The following is a 21538-nucleotide window of genomic DNA, read 5'->3' as shown; positions in this document are numbered from 1 at the left end:
TGATTATCTAGAGCTTTCTAACTGATCATTTAAAAAAACAAAGCCCTCACTTGTTGCACAACTGCAAATTTGCCTAGAGGTTGTAGGACAAGCCATTTTTAAAGCAATTTAAACTGAAACAAAAGGAAACTTAGCTTAAGTCTAATTTTTATCACTAACTTCCACTACGAAATTATCCCAAGAAATTTCTTAAATACAAACATACCTATGCAATTGTTTAAATCATCTTTACCTGACTGACTTGATTTTACAACAGAGCATTAAGGAAATGCAGGTACCTAAACACAGGCATCTAGTGCTATTTCAGATGCCTGAGGGCATCCCACCATGGCTTTCAACTGCTGCTAAAGAAGGCATTAAGTTGTCTGTCACACCTGCTAGCCCTGACAGATGTCTCGGGTGCCCAAAGCATCTAAAATGGCATTAGGCATTTATGTTTAGGCTTCCGAATCTTTTCCCTGGTGCCTAGAGAAAGTGCAAATGAGGAGCAGAATTGGTGTCCTGGAGTCTGTCATTTATCTCGAACACAAGCACTACAGAAGCGGCGGAAGTGTGAAATCTTTACATTGTCTCACTAATGTATGTTCCCACTCCGTTCCCAGCAGATCAATCTGTGGCAAAATATACAGTATGATGTGCATTATTATAAGCAAAACCTATTGCAATGAGGAAAGCTAGTACAGATTTTTATGAGGGTAAATAGCATCTCACTTTCAAAAAAACCCAAATTGGATTTACATGAGACAGAAAGATGGAATGCCCACCTTCAACCACAATTCAAGGGGAATCAGTCTCTTGCTCATTCCGCTTGCAATTTATTTGTGGCGCAGCATGAGGAAAAAAGATTTTTTTCCCCCTGCATTTCTTAAATATTGGTGCTCTCTGCAATATAACACCATGTTGACACCTCTATCTAGACAATCCATAAAGAAGAATCAAAAACAAGGTCATGACAAAAAGTCTGAAGATGCACTGTCCTAAATGTGCTTTCATCTCAGCCAGATGAAATCAATCAATTAGCTCATAATATCATAGTAAATAATCTTGTTGCCATCTATAGAGACCTCAGGCATAGGAAGGGGCTTTTTGTAACATACTATTCATTCTTCCTGGGTTCCTACTTTGAAACTTATTTTGTGGGGAGTTTAATATTCAGATTTGAACAGTCTTCTAAGTGTTGTCCCAAACAAAGCCGCATAACGTGGAGACAAATTATCTGTATGTAGGAAGAACAAGTATTCAAGAAATGCAAATTGCACAAGCTTTCTTCGGAACACATAAGGTAATAAAAGGAATGTTTAGCCATATGCAGGAAAGACCAGCTTCAATGGAGATTGTGCAATAGCCTTTTAGGCTGCCTTCTCTTCCCAATTCCTTCCTCCATTCCCTGCCCCAGAACACTCATCCAGTCAATTGTAGCAGAGCTTTCTACCACAGCATCTCACGCCTCTCATTTTTTTTTGATCTGTAGGTGAAGGGATTTCTGTGTCATTTTCTAAGCTAGGTTTAAGCCATTGCTAAAAAACCCCCAAACAACCAAACAAAAAACCCCAACCCCAACACACAACAAAAAACCCTAACAAATACAAAAATCAAACCCACACAGAAAAGGGCTTTTTGAAAATCTCCAGTTAGCCATAGCTCCTATGGCTTTATTTCAAAGTCTTAAAAATGTGCCCCTCTCACACATTTACTTCTGTAGACATATATTATAGCATTTTGCCATAAATGTTCTTAATAACAATACCTTTTGACAAGATTAAAGCTATCATGGTTCTATACCAGTCATAGAAAACACCCAAAGGAATTCTGCAGAAAGGAAAATATTTTTAAATGACAACAGAAATGATTGCTTACCTCAGACACTTTCTTGGTCACATGAATTTTCTCCAAGGCAGTACAATAAATTGTACTTTGAATTGTTTATGAACAATTGACATTAGTCTAAGTTTGGCAAGCAGTTAATTAAGCCCTATAATGAAACACTCAAAACCAACTCATTCAATCCCTGAATCCCCACAAGAAGTTGTACAGCTCCGTTTTCCTTTTTTGGTTTTACAGTTATTTCCAGGTATAAAAATATTTGGTATAGTATCAATACCACTTTAAGAACTTGGCATATACATTCACTACTACAAGTAGCCAGTTAAGCAAGTAATTTATTTCAAAGAAACAAGCTAATTTAGACATTTAGCAACCTGAGGAAAACTGAACGTGTCTGCAATGGAAGGGCAAATGCCAAGTTACTGGGAAACGTGCAGTGGTTAAAAGTTATTTTGGACCTAGCCCTCAGTCTTACCCACAAAGATGTTATGTGTCTGATTAACCCCCAGCACCCCATCGGCTCTGCACAGCCAGCCCACCCACGGGAGAACATGAAGCAGCCGCTGAGAGCCACCAGCTCAGCTCTGGTGCTACTACCAGTTTCCAAGCCACGGAAGGAAGTGGTCATAGAGTCTCTTTACTTGCAAAGGTACCATGTTTCAAAGGCAAGAAGAGAAAAATCAATACTGTGTATGGGAAAGGAAAAAAATAGAATTTGTTTTCAACAACAAAACTTGAATGACTGCAAGGTCATCAACTAGCTAGGAAAGGAAATTCACCCACCATTTTACCACGATACACCACTCTCCTTTACAAAGCAAATAAGAAAATTGAAGTTCGTCATGTCATAAAATCAATAGGTTAAAAGAATATCCAAAAAAATAAACCAACCCTGGTTACCTAGAACATAAGATTTCAAAATGCTTCTAAGCAATTTCCCTAATTATTGTCTACATAATCACATGTTCCACTGCTGAAGATGGAGGGAAAAATGCACTTTTCCCTTTAGACCACCTGCTTGAACTTAACTAAGCTGATTATTGTTATTGTGTTTATATTGCAGCAGCACCTAAGATGAAAGATGCATATAATCCATTAAGGCTGATAATCTGTCTAATAGTCATTTCATGGCTTATTTGGAACAAGCTGATGTTAGCGCAACAAATGAAATCTCTTGAATGCTCTCTGCATAAACAACAAGACAGACTGAAGAAGACGTCAAGCTGATTTAGGATTTTTTGTTTCTTTGGTCTTGTTCCTCTCCCCATGAGTACGTGTCCAAGATGAACATACTATGACACACTGCAGCTTTTTTTTTTTTTTTAAAGTTGCTTATGAATCACAAAAAATACCCAATAACTAGAGAAAAACATAGAAGACCCTCAGTCTGAGGTTCACTAACAGGGATCTGAGTGTGCGCACACACAATTTCTGGTTGTGTTTTCAAGTGACCATATTACAAATACTTTGTTTGTTGGAGATAATCCTGATTTATGTAGCCACGACCTGCGATCAAGATGGTCTAATGACTTTCTTCTGCTTATTTTAGACGTATGCAACTCCCTCATCTAAACAGATAAACACAAAAATACAAGATATCAAATAAAACAGTGGTTCCTTTTATTACACATATAATATTACTATTAGAGCTTTGTTTTTCTTACCTTCTCCCTCCCCCACAAAGTATCAGAAATCTTCAGCAAAATGTCTTTTTACTACCTATTTCCACTATTCCACAAATCTTTCACTTTTACATGATTATCTTCAGGGGAAAAAAGCTCAACTTTTTCTAAACTGAAAACAGAAGTTTTTTTGTTGGGATATTCTTTGGGCTTGGTGGGGTGGTTTTTTTTGTTTGTTTGTTTATTTGTGTCTTTGGTTTTGTGGTTTTTCAGTTTTTGAGATTTTTTTTTTTTAAAGAATCGATGTTTGCATTGAACTGCTGAAAAGCAGTTCAGACAGACTTTCAGCCTACCAGTCCTGCTGCAATCATGCCATTGTTCAAGTTCTATCACACTGAAAACTATGAAGTCCTGGTTTAAACTACCTCTGCTCTCCAACAGCAACTGCAGAAATGCAGGAGTGTTTCATCAGCCTGGGTCAGATCCCACGGCCCACAACTTGGGAAGAGGACAGAGCACAGCAAATCAACGTGCACCTTAAGGAACACATACTCAAGCAGCAAGCCCCAGAACATTTGAACCTTCTGACACAGGTGGTGCGATACTGACTTGAGAAAGCTGCTCACATAAGCTGATCTCCATCCACTTAAGGCTCCTAAATCAAAATCACCACTTTAAATGTCAGAACGAAACTTGAAAGCACCAAGGGGAGACTAAGAAGCGATAGAGACGCCTAGCATCCAACTGATGTAATTTTGCAAGTTTTCCATGCAGGTTTTCACTTCTTTTGCACATCTTTCACCAACAGAGGCTTAAAAAGATACGCTTATAGTATATGCGTATGATCAGAACAGTAAAGAGCACTACACAACCAGACTTTAATAGCAACCTCACAGTGTAATTATGAATGGAGGTTAGAGCTCTTGATAAAAGCAAAGGTATACCAGCTCACTTTCATCATCCATGTTTCCCCTAGATCTATGAGAATGACCTCCACACGTGTAAATTAAACATCATCCCCATTCAACACATACTGAGCTAGATATCGGTATTCATTAATATGAATAATTCATAGTAAAAGACACAGGGATTTTGAAATCTTATTTTCACACAATGACTTAAATTCTGTACTACACACCAACTTTACGTTAAACATGCTGTTTAGTAAGTAACTGGCATCACCAGCACTGCAAATTTTTGTAGCTTTCTGGAATTATCTAAGGTAAGAAACAGCTGACCAGCTTTACCATTACATTTTATAGTCTGTATAAGGGTAATAAATTCAGAAAATAGTGCACCTATCTCTACTTAGAATCTAATTCTTACAACACTGATCTGGTATAATAGAATATTTTGCTGTAAATAACATGTATAACTTCAGTTTTGGTTGTTTGGGGTTTTTGTGTTGGGGTGTGGGTTCTTTTGAGGGTTGGGGTGTGTGTGTCCGCATCAAGAGGACAATATGAAATAGGAAAACTAATGAATTACAAACCAGACAGCTGAAGAAAGAAAATGAAGTGAACCATTACAGATTTTATACTCCTTTATTAAACCTTTTTTTCCCCTTTTATTTCAGGGTATATAAAATTCCCAACAGCTGTTTTATGCGACACAGGAAGCTGCTTTTAAACAGTATATATTTTTTTATTGCCTAGCCAACTCTTCCAGCTTTCAGATTGGCTCTTCATACCACCAAAATCCTAAGATTGATGGTAATGCACTGACAGTAGAGGAGTTAGTAACAGTAACTTGAAGTGTACATTTTCAACCAGGATAGATACAGTTAAGAGGAAGGCTTCGTCGTAAAGAAAAATAATGTGCATAATTCAACAGCTATGCCGTTCCACACACATATAATTAACAAGTCTTCAGCTCATTAGCAGGCTGTATAAGATACATATAATATGCTGTGCAAAACTGATTGAGAATAAAAAGCTTATCATGCATTAAAATAAATGATTTAAATTGTTTTGAAAGAGTGGTACCAGTAGCATTTAAGGATATAATTCCCAAACTTACTCACAGCTCCATCTCTCCTTCAGACTGACACTTTCATCCTCCTGGTTTTCAACAGGTATCCTGCCATGCTAATTCTAGCGTAAGATGTTTGATCAGTGATTGCCAAGACTCTGCTACAACCCTGAGAGATGAATAGGACCAAAGGAGTACAAACGACTGCACCAGATAGCTCTGTGTAAGCACAAATTCCCCAAAGGAAGGATGTGCCCATATCACATTGCATGCTTATTTCAGTATCAATGTAGTAAGGGTATTTTTGAGGCACAACACATTTAGCACATACTAGCATCATCTCTTTACTTTTCTATATATCAATTACTAGACTGCACAATTTCAGCGTTCCTTCTTCAGACATATGATAAAGGGCAGTGGATTATTGCACCTGATGACACCAGCACTTACGTGAAACCTTGGAACTATTAAAGTGTGTCTCAAGGGACACAATAGTTACTCCTGAGCTGTAGTGACACCTCCTGGCAACAGGCCGAGAAGGTCTTTTCCCACATAAGAGAATTTTTTTCTCCAGACAATTCGTGGGGGGCTTCAGCCAAAAGGCAACAACCATGGTGCTCTCTCCAGCCTGGCTACAAAGGCACAGTGCCCAGAATACCAAGCAGAATCTTCTGATTTATAAGCACTACTGACATTTTAGAAATCGAGAGGCTAAGATACAGGAATATCAGCCTCTGAGATCTCTAGATTTATTGTACCACACATTGGCCTTTCTTGAGTGGTTGGAAAAAAAGCTGCAAAAGCTAATCAACTAGCAGCTTAATTCATACCATGAATCTTGCAAAGTGTTTTCTCACTTCTCTGTGAAATTCTGTCTGTTTGCTAAGAGTTTGTATCTTTGCCCTCTGCAGATTCCTGACAAATGTTATAAGCATGATTTTGGTAAGAAGAATATAAGTCAGCATAGAAGAAACAATATCTTAAGACCAGCTATAACTGAAACATAATAGTAAATAAGAAAAACATTTTTGCCCTGCTTCGGTTTAGGTAACAAAGCATAAGTTGTAAATTATGCTAAAGAGCTAAAGATGACAATTGTTTACGTGCATGTTAAAGTACATTAAATATCACAGTAGAAGTAAAATAAGTTATTTTTGATCTTAGAGGCAGAGGGACACCCATCAACTTTAACAAGCACCCCATATTTCACAGTCCTGCAGAACTGACAACTCATATTTATATTCAAGTGAAAATCAGACAGCAAGCACATTTGATAGTTTAAGTTTAGCTTGCTGAATAAAAACAAATACACGTTCAATGTTTTACACAGCAATCTGTGGGTGTCGTGTGTCGTGTCCCCCCCCCGCAACAGTACAACCACTATCCAGCATTTTGAAGGACTTGATTGCTCTCATTATAACATTTCTGTTACATCTTTTGTACTGCCTTTAACAGTACCATTTTCTTTATACTTACATAAGAATAGAAAGCTGAATTTTTGCCTGTTTTCTTTTATGTCTTTCTCCCCCCGCCGCCCCCCCCCAACTCTTCAGAGAGGTAATTATGACATTTTTAAGTACTTTGCATATGCTGCAAGGCAATCAAGAAAATTCATTTGACAAACTGGATTATAGACTGTCTGCCAGAAAGCAAAGTGGTAACAACATTTTCAACAATTTCTCAAAGAGTATGTCTGTTAGATGCTTACAGCACACTGAAATAATGCACAAGAATATTTAAACTGTAAAAGTAGAATTTAAGGAAAAAGCCCCATGAAAATGATGTATTTCCTCTCATCACATACAAAATTAAATTGTAAAACAACTTTTTTTTTTTAAAACAATCGAAAACCTAAGAAGGTAAATCTCTATTTGGCAATTAATCTTCAGAAACTCCACGGTCACAGATAATGAGCTGAACAACGTATGTGAACATTTCTACAGGGTAAAATGATTACAGAACAGTGTTACTTCTCAGATTGCAGTGCTTTAAGATTTAACTGCATTTTTTCTTCACTCCATCTTATTTTCAAGCAGATGCGTACCAATCTCTCTCACTTTCTGCATCTATCCATCAACATATATGTCTCTTCCAATTGTAACGCAGTCATCTTGAGTTGGAGCGCTACCGAAGTCTCTGATGCCAACATTCTCCCTCTCACCCATACATTTGTAGACATGCTAGCTGTATATCCATAGATGTAATTGCTTTACAGTATATAGCTCCAACCTCAAAGACGCTCACAGGTATACTGTGTACAGAACTTTTGTGGGAATTCTTGAACTGCTCGGTATGCAGGAGATCTAGTAGTAGAGCACCCTGCTTGTGTTAATTCACATTGTTTTTCTTACTTAACTGGCTTTTGTATCAATGCAGTGCTGCACAGTGCAAGCGCAGGCACATCCTAGCAGTCCTGGGGATGTGCACACAGAACAAAAACCACTCCAGACTGCTCGTGATGTGTCAAAGGCAGGATGGAGCTGTGTGCCTAGCTAAGGCTGCCCAACACTTCCTATTACAGGATGTCGTTGTAAGTACGGCTAGGTATCGTTTTGCACAAGTGTCACTGTGCTGACATTTTACACAGGGGAAAGAAAAAGCTTTTTCTTATGCCTTTTCAATAAAATGCTTCATCAAAATTTCAGTTTGCTATATATAGTTTGTTAAGAGAAAATGGGAATGCTTTAACATGGACAAACCATGTTTTCCTGAGAAAATCTGAAGGCTTTCCTGCCTTGGTGGAAAAACTTGACATTTGATTGAAACAATAACATTTCTAACGTGTCCAAATGACAAATTCTTCATGTGGAAGAAGAGAAGCTTGTCTACGTTATAAGTGTGCGAAATTTTCTGTAGGGGTTTAGAGTTTAACAGCTGTGTTCTCTAGAAAATCAGCATGTGTTCAACATATTTTATCTTACATGTTCAGGGACATGGCAAAACTCTCCCCAGATTTTTTTTTTTTTTTAATTTGGTGGCACCAGCACAGCTTTGGCTACCTAGGCAATGAGTAGGTAAAGCTTCTATACTCACAACCTCAAGTAACTTGGAGAAAGAGTGTGGTTTTGTTAGTTTTCAAATGGGAACAAGAGTTGTCTCACTACCAGAATAGAATAGGAGTAAGGATACTACAGAGCAGACAAGTGAGATTGTCTCACTTGTCTCTCATGTGGGAAGTGAAAGTGAGAGCAATAAAGAAATACTGAAATCAGTGAACCTGTATAGGAGGCGGGGAGGATAGGGAATGTTCAAAGAAATCAGTGACTGGGCAAGATGTCTAGAGAAGAAGCCTAGCAATGGAAAACAAAACTGGGATGATGAAGTTGAGTAGTGGAAAAGTCTGGAATGAGAAACCAGGTCAGATTTGTGGGGCACTAGGGCAAAGAACATGTAAGTGTGGAAAAAGAGATGTCCAGTCATCAGAATGAGAATTTTGATGAATGAATCTGAATACTCTTCCAGATCTGAATAGGATCCAAGATTGCTGGTGAAAAATGATAGAATAATGGTAGACCTGGCAAAGTATGTACCATGTTCTCCACTAACTAGTTCAAGGAGAACCAACTATTTTCCTTAACGGTTCCATTAGTTCAGGTGGTACAAACCTGCCTGGTGATCCAAAAGTTCAAATGTTGCTCACAGACTAAGGAAGCAGACACAATCCCTTCACCTTTTAACAGCATAGGAAGGTATTAACACAAAGCAAAATAAAAGCAATATTTAAAAAAATATTGTAGTTATGCATTCACAAGCTGGGAGTGACAAGCCTGCTGGTAGTTTCAGCCTACTTACTCTTGTCTAAAGATAAGAAAAACTTGCACAGCAAATCACTGGAGAGAAAAAAGTTTATATACAATCCCCAACCTTTTTGCTTTTGATAGTAAAAGCTAAGAAGTTTGCAGTGAATGAGACAGAAGACTGAAGAAAGATTTCACTGATAAATGCAATCAGAAGCTGCTTCAGAGAACCAAGTCTAATCTTGTTTCTACAATAGAAATGCAGAGAATGGCCCTCAATCCAAGCTTAACAGATGTGACTAATAATTTCATGTTCCTCAGTAACCAGCACAACAGTGCAGGATCCAACCTGCAGAAGCTTTAATAGTTGTACCTGCTACAAGGTATCAATAGGAACCCAGGTGGTACTGCTACTCTGAAAAAAATCATTGAAAAAGCTATGAAGTACAGTAAGAAAATAGATTTGACTATTAAAACTTCTGATCTCCTAGCAGGGTCACAATAATATTCAGTAAATTGGGGGGGGTGGGTGGGGGGTGTGTGTGACATGCAGACCAGGATGGATATTGGATAATTCAAGGATCTCTTGATCTGGGCATATCACAATTTTTTTTTAAATATCATGGAATTGAAAGATCTAATTTGAGATGTCTAGAGAACAGAGGTTCTTGTTTTGAAAAAATTTGGATACTTGACTTTGTGACTACTGTTCATATCCTGGTATTTTTCACTTTTTATAGAATCATAGAATGATTTGGATTGGAAGGGACCTCAAAGATCATCTAGTTCCAACCCCCTGCTGCGGGCAGGGACACCCTCCGCTAGACCAGGTTGCCCAAAGCCTCATCCAACCTGGTCTTAAACACTTCCAGGGACGGGGCCTCCACAACCGCTCTGGGCAACCTGTTCCAGTGCCTCACCACCCTCACAGTAAAGAATTTCTGTTTAACATCTCATCTAAATCGACCCTCCTTCAGCTTAAACCCATTACCCCTTGTCCTGTCACTACACTCCCTGATAAACAGTCCCTCACCATCTTTCCTGTAGGCCCCCTTCAGGTACTGGTAAGCCGCAATTAGATCTCCCCGGAGCCGCCTTTTCTCCAGGCTGAACAATCCCAACTCTCTCAGCCTGTCCTCATAAGAGAGGTGCTCCAGCCCTCTGATCAGCTTTGTGGCCCTCCTCTGGACTCTCTCCAACAGCTTGATGTGTCTCCTGTACTGGGGCCCCCAGAGCTGGATGTAGTACTCCACAGGGGGTCTCACAAGAGCGGAGTAGAGGGGCAGGATCACCTCCCTCGACCTGCTGGTCACATACTTCTTTTGATGCAGCCCAGGACACGGTTGGCTTTCTGGGCTGCAAGCGCACACTGCCTGCTCATGTTGAGCTTCTCATCAATCAATACCCCCAAGTCCTTCTCCTCAGGGCTGCTTTCAATCCATTCCCCGCCCAGCCTGTAGTCGTGCTTGGGATGGCCCCAACCCACATGCAGGACCTTGCACTTGGCCTTGTTGAACTTCATGCGGTTCGCACGGGCCCACCTCTCCAGCCTGTCAAGGTCCCTCTGGATGGCATCCCTTCCCTCCAGCGTGTTGACCACACCACACAGCTTGGTGTCGTTGGCAAACTTGCTGAGGGTGCACTCGATCCCACTGTCCCTGTTGCTGACAAAGATGTTGAACAGTGACAGTCCTGGTACTGACCCCTGAGGAACACCACTCGTCACCGTTCTCCACTTAGACATTGAGCTGTTGACCACAATTCTTTGAGTGCAACCAGCCAGTCAATTCCTTATCCACCAAGTGGTCCATCCATCGAATCCATGTCTCTCCAATTTAGAGACAAGAATGTCGTGCGGGACAGTGTCAAATGCCTTGCACAAGTGCAGGTAGATGACATCAGTTGCCCTTCCCTTACCCACCGATGCTGTAACCCCATTGTAGAAGGCCATTTATTTTTTAAGAAATAAGAAGGGACTTATCACTTCATTAAACTTTGCACTATAAACCCACATTCTCATGCTAATAGTGTTTGTGTAATTTCTTATTTATAGCTGAAGTGTCCCATCTTGATCTTTTGCTTTGTGAAATGGTTGGTTTCCCTTCCTTCCAAAGGTGATTTTTCTTTTTAATTTTACAGCCTTAGACAGGTTCATTCATCTGTTCTTTGAATTATGGCAAAGTGAAAAAAGTAATACTTGCTTGAAATGGCAATGTATAAGTGCGTCTCTCCCACCTCAACCCCAATTCAAAAATGCTGAACTTTACAACCTGACATTTTCAGGTTGGCTATGCCTGACTCAGTACTGGGCATTCTCATTATATGTGAAGAACTCGCTCTCTTCCTTACCCCACACCAACAAATAAATGTGGTTAAAGCATTTTTAAAGTAGATTTTGCAAATTTGGCTGCTATTGGAACTACAATAATATTTGCCATGATGAGCTAGCAAGAAGCTACCATCCATGAAGAAAATGCAGGGATAGACTATTCCTTTCTAGAGCAGCTGCAATAAAACTGAACTCTCTACTCCAGGCTCTCACAAAGAGCCTTATAATACATTTTGTAGACAAAAAACCTAAGCTCAGTAGAAGGAAATAGATCAAGAGAGAATTCTGAGCCTTGGAAGACTAGCAAGGAGAGGGGGTACAGGCTGTTAACTCAAGAAGACCGCTTCTTTTTGTTCTAGGAGCAAATAGATTCTACCAGCAGTTTGTCAGCTAAACTTTTAACAAGGAAAATTAGGATTGCATATGTCTCTTGGATGATCTGTACAATGGTTCTGCTCTCACACAAACAGAATGCAAGTCCTTAAGCATCAATTCTGCTGGCTTTCCAGAACATGGATGGATCACCCATTTCCATAGTAATACTATTTGTCAGGATGAACTGTCTTCACGGGGACAACTTCATGTGCAGTGTTAGCGGCATGAAAATTCAAGTTCAGAAACGTAATACTAGAGTTACAGATACATGCTACAGCTGGAGAAATAAAATGTGTGCTGTCACATTGTCATGACTAGCTTTGAAGTGGGAGAAAAAGTTGTAGGTGTAAAGAGATCTAAGAGCTAGTGAGGAAACCAAGCAGTTGGAGTAGAAGGAATTGGTTTCTTTGGATAGATTAAGGGAGACAGAAGTGGTGTATCAATGGGAAAGGTAAGGATTAATGAATACAAAATATTTCCGAGAACTGAGGGAAGATGATCAAAACCAGAAGTGACAGAATAAAGAAAGGCAAAAGTTGACTTTGTAAAGGGAATTACAACCTAACAGAACAGGCAGGGTGGCTTCAGTGGAAGCTAACCTCACTGAAAAAGGTCAGAGAGACTGAAAGGTGAGCTCCCATTAGTGAAACAAAGTTAAGAATATATAATTGAAGTGCTTAAAAATACTACTGTAAAACTGATAGGAACTCCTCCTACTCTGGAAGAAAGGACTCAAAAGCCTCTCTTCCAAGTGGAGATCTTTCCTACTTGAGCTAAAGGAACAGTCCCTTGGCTAATAGCATCATTTGCAGGCCTGCCACAGGAGCAGAACACACTGAGAAATACAATGACTCTTCTTTGCCAAAGAAAGCTTGTCTCAACATCTGAATTGTATGATAAAGTCAAGTGATCTTCAGCTTACAAGGGAAGAAATAGGTGTTTTATACCATCAGAAAAAAGAACTCCCTAGTTCTTTCATAGAATAACATCTATTTCTAGCCCAGAAACACTGCCAGGTATCAGCCTTCAAAAATACTGCATCTTTCTGTTCTCTTATTTTGATTTATAATTACATTTTGAAGATTTGTCTGGTTTTCTAGACACCATTTACATTAGCTCACAATTAAATCATCCACAACATCACCATAATTTGAGACACAGACATTTCTCCATTAAAATCTCACTCCCCGTGTAACAGGCATCCTTACTGACTGCTTTCTTGCCTGGAAGAGAGATGAGCATTAAGCACTTCCTTCAAGGATCAACAATACTTGATTACTTCAGATCAAACCTAGGACTTGTTTTATGACCTAGAGTTCCTGCAGATGTACACTCCGTTGCAATTTCCACTTCAGTCCCACTGCAATTCATTCAAAAAGAATCACCTGGAGTATCAGGGATAATCAATGTAGCTGTAGCATAGCATGGATTAACACTGTCATTTACAAAAGAGTCTCCTGCATTTTGAATCCACTCGGGTTTGAGTTAATTTAAAAATACAGTGCCACGGCAGGAATTAATTCTCAAGATAAAGGATTAAGAGACAGTATTTAAAAATAAATTCAAATCAGTTGTAAATAGCAAAGTTCAGTAATAAGTTGTCAGTACTTATTCTTGGTGAACAGCAGAGGATATCAGCCTCCTACTCCACCCACATCCCCAAAGGAACCACCTAGTTTTATCCGTGCTGACCCAAGCCAATCAGCCTAAGCATGTCAGCCTACAGTGCTGGTGGTCAACACAAACAGCAGCAATGAGCTCCATGTCATCTGTCTGCTGACCATGACCATCACCTCTGCCATGCACGTGTGGGAACCAAATAGGAGGTAAAATGAAACTGAACTCCAAAGACCCACATGCTTCAGAGAAATTCATCTTTGGAAAGTGACAGCCCACAGTATGCAGCGCCAGGAATAGTCGTGAACTGAGGCACTCAAAAGTTGTAAATTGGCTCGGGCCTATAAATACAGCCCACTTCCACCGGCTCATTCCGGAGCCCACAGGGAATGAACCTGCATTAGAACAGTAACTTTGTTACAAATATCATATTTAAGAAACAGTGAATTGTTAAAGTAAACATTTAGATAAAAAACACAGACCAAGAAATATTTAATTTTTTTGCATCTTGACATGTTAAGCAATATTTATACAAGATGTCCTTTAAAATTAGCACATTGCTCTTTTTGACCTCTGAAAATTTCAGCTATCTTCTTTCTCAGACATTTCGTAAGCCTGACCTTCCACAGCAGATTATATGCCCTTAACTCTTCCAAGATCCCCCAAACACTGCTCCCAGCCCCCTCCTGTAGTTTTCCCACACTTCCCAAGAGAAAGTTCCATAACCTGAACACACTGAAGTATTTAAACATATATTTACAAGATATAGATGAACAAAAGATTTTGAGCTAGCAGAGAATTCATTTCAGAATGACAGTTTTTTATTTATTTCTGGTTTTACAGTCAAACCATAATCAGAAAACATGCGAGTATCAGTATACAAATAACTCTCTATTTTGGGGTCCTGAGAAGTTTCAGCAATTGCTGTAGCATAATGAATGTTTGTAATTCATTAGATTCTGTTTAAAAATGCAGAGCACGCCACGACATCAATGATGTTCTCTTTATCTTAACAAAAAGACCATTACACTTAATGTTCTTCTGACAGAGCTAGCATGTTTCAAAATATGTATTTCTTTTCTACAGTGAAATGTTTACAATGGCGTGTTTATATTTGAATTTAAATTAACTGTATTAATGTCATATTTCAGGCAAGATGATGCTCTGCTAATTATCCCAAAGAGCTTCAAAATCTTTACAGTATATTCACTGCATTTATATCTTCTCCACAAACTTACTGATCTTGTTTATATAATTTTGCAAATGACAAGATGTGTAGGATAACTATCTAAATGAACTAAAAATTGTGTCACGGACAGATCCTTCATAGATTTGCAATTTGTAGCTGTCAATCTTCCTACAGCTGCTAGATAACAAAACAACAGTTCTTTTCTTCATGCAGACAAGCAAATTCAATAAACATTGGTAAGGGTTCTTTTCCAAAAGAAAGAAATCTCTGGTTCTCCACTGTCTATTAAACCTTTCCATACACACATCTTCACTCTTTTTTTTTTTTTTTAGGGAAGGAAAAAACCCACAGAGTAATCCCGTGCATTTTAGTGCCGTATTTAACCAAATTTGAGTTATGTGAAAAATGGGCTTGCTCATTACTAAATATTTTGGTGAAGAGGAAAAATATAAGGGGGGGAGGGAGGAAGCCAGGATGGAGAAGAGATGTATAGACTTACAACTCACATCATATTGTAATTGGAGAACACACAATGGGAGTAGCTAAAATGATCATTAAAGGCAGCCAATACATTCTTATTTCACCTTCTCAATCAAGACTTGCCTGAAATGGGCCAAGTTATATTAACATTTGAAAGAAAACACAAATTAAACAAAGGGATAAGTATTGCATAACTCCTATGAATTCAAAGTTGTGAAATTAATAAGGGCACTGCTTATATGATTTTTTTTTCTTTTCCTTAAGATGAGGGCATAAACTGAACTGTAGTTACAAATACTGTTAAGAAATGGATTAGGGATCAACATCCACAGTGATAAGAAAGAAAAGGAATTCAATCAATAGAAAACCGTTATGGACAGGGCAATAAAAATGGAAAATGAAAACAAATTGCTTCTACAGCACAGAAGATTAAATGACTATGTTGATGATAGATAATGCAAACATTTTATTTCTGCAAAATCTTATATTCCATTTTATAAATCACTTCAAGATTTCTTCTTCTTTCTTCAAAGAAATTACATATCACTTTCCATAATCACAACACTAGTTCCGTATCATGGATTTTCCCTTTGAAATGAAACTCCACGTTAGACAGAGGTGTTCACAGAATGCGTTGCTCCAGGGGACTAGAAAACTCTAAGCCTCAGCAGACTGACGCACTTCGTAAGTGCATCAAGGACCATCAAACAAAAAGCATTCAAGGCAGCCAGGTATGTTGGGTCCACCGAGATTAACACAGAGCATCACTCGATGCACACAAGCTGTTTAGGGTCATGAGTTGTGCCAGTTCTTACATGAGACATATTTTGAATCGTTGCTACATTGCACAGCTAAAGAAATACTCCTTTGTGGGCACAGTGAACAACATGATCAGGACACGGACTTGTAAGAGGAAAGGGTGCTTGCAGGTGCCTGGGTTCAGTAAGACACAGTCAGAGAGTATACGTTTGCCTCACATCTCACTGATTTACTCTGCTCTAGACGCACATGCTTTATGATGGCAAAGGGGATTCATGAATGCTGCGGAGAGAGAGACCTTTAACAGCATGCCCGCCTCTGCTCTGAGGCAACCGAGAGGGGATAACAGCATTTGGAATAAACAAACAAATATTTCCTCAGCCCACCGAGTAGAAAGGGCTGAGCTTCCAGCTGAGGGAATAATTGGAAAGTAGAAACATCTGAGAAGAATTAACAGCAACAGCAGCCCCGGCAGCACCGAGCTCGAAAACGCACGAAGCGCCCGGCGGCGAAACACGTACCACCGGCGGCGGGCGCCGGCCGGACCCGCAGCAGCCCTTCAGCTCGGGTCTCGCGAAAAAACCCACGGAAACACCCACGAAGACGCTCGCAGCCGCCCCACCTCACCCCCAGCGCCCCCCTCAGCCTCGGGGCGCCACAAACAATGGGCGGGAGACGAGACCCGCCCCGCGCGGCTCCGCGCAGCGCCCGGCATCCCGGCTCCGCACCGGGCAGCTGCACCGCGGGGAGGGGGCGGCTAGAGGCAACTCCGCGGGGCCAGGAGAAGGAAGGACGGACAGACAGACTGACTTACTCGGGGCTGCAGCAGGGGAAAGCACAGCTCCGGGCGCGGCTGGCGGCACAGCGAACTCCGCGGCGAGCGGCTGGCGGCCCGCCCCGTGCGGCCGCACTTCACCCCCCCCGCCCCGCCCCGCCGCCCCGCCCCGCACCTGCTCCCGCCCCCGCCCCGCGCGCCCCATTGTCCGCCGGGCGGCCCCGCCCGCCCCGCGCACCTGCCCGCCCGCCCCGTGCCGCCTCAGGGCCTCCCCCCCCCCCGCCTCCACTCCCTGCTCGGGGGGGTTCGGCCTGTTTATTTTCGCTCCCTCATCCCCGCTCTCCTCCGTGCCCCCTCTCCTTGTTCTCCTTCCTCCTGTCCCCCCGCCTTTGTCCCTTGCGCCACCCCCCCGGCTGTAACGCAGTCCCGCTCCTCCGGTGGTTGCTCGCCCGGGGCTGGGGAGCAGCGGCCGTAACGGGGCGCCCTGACGGGCTGCTCGGCCGCGTCTCGGGGAATCCGGCAGCCGCCCGAGCGAGCTCCCGCCCCGGCTCCAGCCGACACTGCAAATGCTCTTCAGCAATCAATAAAGAAGTCATTTGGCTTAGCTGCGGGGAAAGGCGTCAAGCAGAGATTTTCCTCTGAAAAGTAAATCGTTTTACTTTTCCTGCTTTGCATCCTGGCGAACTTTCCCGTTACGTGTGAACGTGGGTTGCTTCCCTCGGCTCACCTGGCTCCCGAGGAGTGGCAGGTCCCGTCCAGGCGAGGAACTGCCGGCTGGGAAGTGCCGCTGCTCCTTCTTAACACCTGCAACAGAGTTAGAGCAGACAAGTCAGGTTCACTCCCAGTGGGGTCCAAGTTCATCAACAAAAGCCCTAGGTTTTGACCTTGGTGCGAAACAGAAATCGTTTGGTTTGGTTTGTGTCGTTCCACGTTTTGCAACAATGACTTTTCAGAACACTTTCCTTCTCAGCCAACATCAGAGATAGTTGGCTTTAAATTTGAGACTGAAATACAAATTTAAGCTCATTTTTTGCAGCTATTGTTTATTAAAATCTCATATTTTGGGAGGTGCAACATAATGTCTAGTCTGAATGTCTTTGTTTTACTATCCTTTTGACTGAAGAAAAAAAAAAACAAACAAAAAAGCCACTAAACTGATGATTTGGGTAGTTCTGAGTTCAGAATTTAGACATTCCCTTTGGAAATAAATGGAAGCTAAAGCATATAGAAGAGAAATTATTCTGCAGCTTATCTTCAAGCATAATGTACTAAGGAAATCATCACATCCTTCTCCAGGTACAGGTTCCTCTACAAATAAGGAAGGGGATTGCTAGAGAGGAAAGTGATACTTGTGTAGGGATGAGGATGCTAATATACACTAATTTTTTTTTCTGCTGGAAGTCCTCTGGTGGCAACCGTGTTACTCAGATTCTGCAACAGCGGCTTGCTTTCCAGCCATAAGCAGGGAGGCTGACTTTCCAATATCTTCTCCAAAATCTTGTCTCCTTCCTTTTACCTCAGTGGCCCGTGCAGGTGCAGCACTGCAGCCGTTGTCATTCGCTGTTCTGCTGAGCTCTGCCTGCCAGCCCAGAGCCCACCTGAGGGACAGTCTTTTCCACAGCCCTTCTCGCTCTGTGTGGGCACTCTCTCCTGTAAAAACACGTGTGCTGGTTCGGTCTGTCACTATGTTATTACTTGTGGTGGGGGACTTCCCTCAGCATTGTTGCTGCTTTAATTTTTCTTGGTGGCTTCTTCCAAGTTTCCAAACCCCATTTCTTCCTACTCTTCCTGTTCTTTCTTTGGTTTTGGGAACGGACTCACTGTCGGCCACTGTCTTGCAATCGCATTTCATTTCTTTGTCATTGCTATCATGAACCAGACCCAGCTAGAAGGATTGTGCTTGATATGGTGGCAGCGCTTTGCGTGGGTGCTGTGGCTGGGTAGAGCCCTGCTCGCTCACGCACACCTGGCACCTCTCCCTCCTCGATGCTGGCTTTGCTTACCATGCTCAGCTGCCCTGTGCAGCCTTCCTCTTCCTCCTCTGGACTGTGCTGGGTTTACAGGTCCAGGTTTTGCTAGCGGGGGGCTGCAGGGGCAGCCTCTGTGAGGAGAGGGAAAGGGTGAGGCTGCTCCTGCCAGACACAGCTGGCTCCCCATCATCCCCAGCTGAGCCCATCAGAGAAGCTCGGGGTAGGGGGAGGAGGTAGAAGAGTTGGGGGGTGAGGCACTGAAGTGAGCTGGGGGGTGGGGGACAGAAGTATTTTTGGCCTTGCTTCTCACTATCCAACTCTATTTTTAATTGACAAGAAATTAAACTAATTTTCCCCAAATAAGTCTGTTTTGCCCATGACAGTATTTTGTAAGTGATCTCCCTGTCTTTATCTTGACCCACAAGATTTTCTATCTTATTTTCTCCCTTGTCCTTTTGAGGAGGGGAGTGGGAGAGCGGCTGGGTGGATGGCTGGCGGCCAGACAAGGTCAACCCACCACAGGCGCTACAGTCATCCGAAAGGAAACTGAATCCTGTTTGGAGCACATCACTTTCAGCACAGGCTGTGTTAGAAACTTCTGTGTGTTGCGATGGTCCCATACTGCCAGAGAGGACCCTTTTCTCTGTTCTGCCATCACCACCCGTCTCTTGGCTGCCATTCCCACTGACTCTGCAGAAGGCATTGAGGGTACCGAGGGTATCTTTGGCTGAAGTTCCCATTTGGCAACAAATCATTCACATTTCGCTGCAGTGTAACGTTGTCTGAACAGGGCATTTCACTAGACTGTAGCACCTTCAGTTTTCTGATTACAATTCTTGTCTGAATGTACTGGAGGGAGGTCAGCTTGTGTATTTGTATCCTATAGTCCCCTTTGCAGAAATACACCGTGACTGCATGGGGCGGAAATCTCTTTCTACTGTCAATCACTATACTCTTTGCACTTCCCTTACTGTCCCATAAACGATCTGAATTGAACATTCATTACTGGAAAACAGAATGCTCCCCCCTCTCTTGCTGCTGCTGCTTGAGAATATCTCTGTTTCAAGTTGTGAGCATGTGTCTGTCTTATAATATCAGTGATTAAATTGCCTGGAATTTATGCTTAGTTCCCTTTAAACAAAATTGTAGATAAAAGCTGGGTGAATCATTTTTTTTCCATGCACTAAATTCAACAAAGATGCAATTTCATTTAGTACCCTCAAATAGTTACAGATTTGGATTAGCTTTGCTGAATAGTTTTTTGGGGTATTTTCAGGATAAGATTTACAAATGGGCCAGAGTTATTTTCATCACACTTTCTTCTTTTAGTATCTTAAAGGCAAGGTAAATTTTGACGCATGTAGAAGATCCAGGTCTCGTTCTGTTCTCTACCTGAGTGAATTTGAATTCTCATTGTTGAACTACTAAGTTGTAAGCTATTTGGGGGCGTAAGAAGAGGAAAGAGAAGATTATTTTCCTGCCAATACTATTTCAGTATGTACAAATAACATTAACTGGAGCAGGAATTAGATCAGAGTCTTCTCTCAGGTTAGAACCAGCAGACTGAAGTCCTGCTCATACTTCTCATCCAGCATTTATTTCCACATGGAGTTCAACAGGGCTCCATCACAAGAAGCTGGAGGAGCCCTGCTTTGCAGCCTCGTGGATGACACTTGCCCTGCATACAGGAATGTGGATGTAAATCACTGACAAGAAAACAAACTGAGCCCAGAGTGTTAAGGTGCTTTTAACTCTTGTGGTGATACTTTTCTTCGTACCTTTCTTAGGGTTTGGAGGAAAAAGAAATCGACTGCCCATAGTAGGGAAACTTATCACCAGCTTTTCTTCATTCAGCCTTGTGTTATTTCTCTTCTTAGTTAGAAGTCACTGTAACTCGATGCACTGCATAACTTTTTCCTTGCCCTTTCCATTTCCTAAAATAAAACTATTATCTGCTCTGATCTTAACACCAGCAAAACATCTCTATCAGTTTATACTAAGTTCAGTGTAAACTAGAGTGCTTCCTGGAAGCATCCATAGTTACTCATTTTTGGAGGTACTTACCACAGGATGAAGAAACGTTCGTCAGGTGACAGGGGAGCTTGTATAATTTAACACAAAATGGTCACTCCTGAATGTTAGCAAAGCAGGAAAGAGGCCCTCCCAGGCTATTCATGAGCAACATTATTCTTCACTATTAAGTGTTTCTGAGCCAATGACAATCTCTAGTTTACTAAAGAACTTTGTCACCACTGTTCGGAGGCAGATCCACACTATGCTTCTTTCGGAAGATGTAACATCATCTTTTCTTTGAAGATATTCCCGTTCCTTCTTCAATTGCTTTATCTGGACTGCTGGAAGAGTGAATGATCCCCATCATACTGGGATGCTGTTGTCCTCCCTCTTTCAGTTTGGAGTATTTCTGATGGCACTTGGTGAGCAAATTGCTCTTTTTCATGCTACGCTATTGCTCAGCAAGGTACTCCTGCCTGTCAGCTGTCACAGGCTGCAACAGATAATGTTGCTTGTTTCACAGATTTCTTAACAGCTTGGTTTTGCTTACAAGACTCAGAGTACATATACTGTATATCACCAGCTCTGAGCTACATTCCTCTAGTGTAATATTTGTAATATTATCAATATTTCTGGGGCTCATATTGCAGCTGGTCCCATGATTCAGCTGCAATTGAATTGGTTTGTGATCTAATAGCTCAACTGTAAATATAGCAGCCTTTTTGCCTGCAGAGCATTTAAATCAAGAAATCAAGAGTTTGTGAAGCAGTTAAGGTCATATGGCAGATATCTTCTTGCTTCCTGGAATTCTCAATATTCTTAAGCACTGTAGGTGCTGCTGGTTTAAACTTCTTTTTTTTTTTTTTTTTTTTTTTTT

The 21538-nt window shown here is 41.4% G+C and overlaps 1 protein-coding gene and 1 long non-coding RNA gene across 3 annotated transcripts in view; both read right to left on the bottom strand.

Moving 5' to 3' along the window:
* SEMA6D (semaphorin 6D) overlaps positions 1 to 16787 on the bottom strand; it is a 225181-nt gene extending 208394 nt beyond the window's left edge. The window contains exon 1 of the mRNA XM_054837325.1: positions 16718 to 16787. The gene's annotated coding sequence lies outside the window, so the exon portion shown is untranslated. The remainder of the gene's footprint in view (positions 1 to 16717) is intronic.
* Positions 16788 to 17046: 259 nt separating this feature from the next.
* Positions 17047 to 21538, bottom strand: part of LOC129210939 (uncharacterized) — a 447576-nt gene continuing 443084 nt past the window's right edge. For both annotated transcript variants that reach the window (XR_008578673.1, XR_008578674.1), the window contains one exon: positions 17047 to 17482. This is a non-coding gene — a long non-coding RNA (uncharacterized LOC129210939). The remainder of the gene's footprint in view (positions 17483 to 21538) is intronic.

Source organism: Grus americana, chromosome 10 (assembly GCF_028858705.1).
Source record: "Grus americana isolate bGruAme1 chromosome 10, bGruAme1.mat, whole genome shotgun sequence".
Classification (NCBI taxonomy): domain Eukaryota; kingdom Metazoa; phylum Chordata; class Aves; order Gruiformes; family Gruidae; genus Grus; species Grus americana.
The sequence above is the reverse complement of the archived record's forward strand: the minus strand, read 5'-3'. Positions and strand labels throughout refer to the sequence as shown.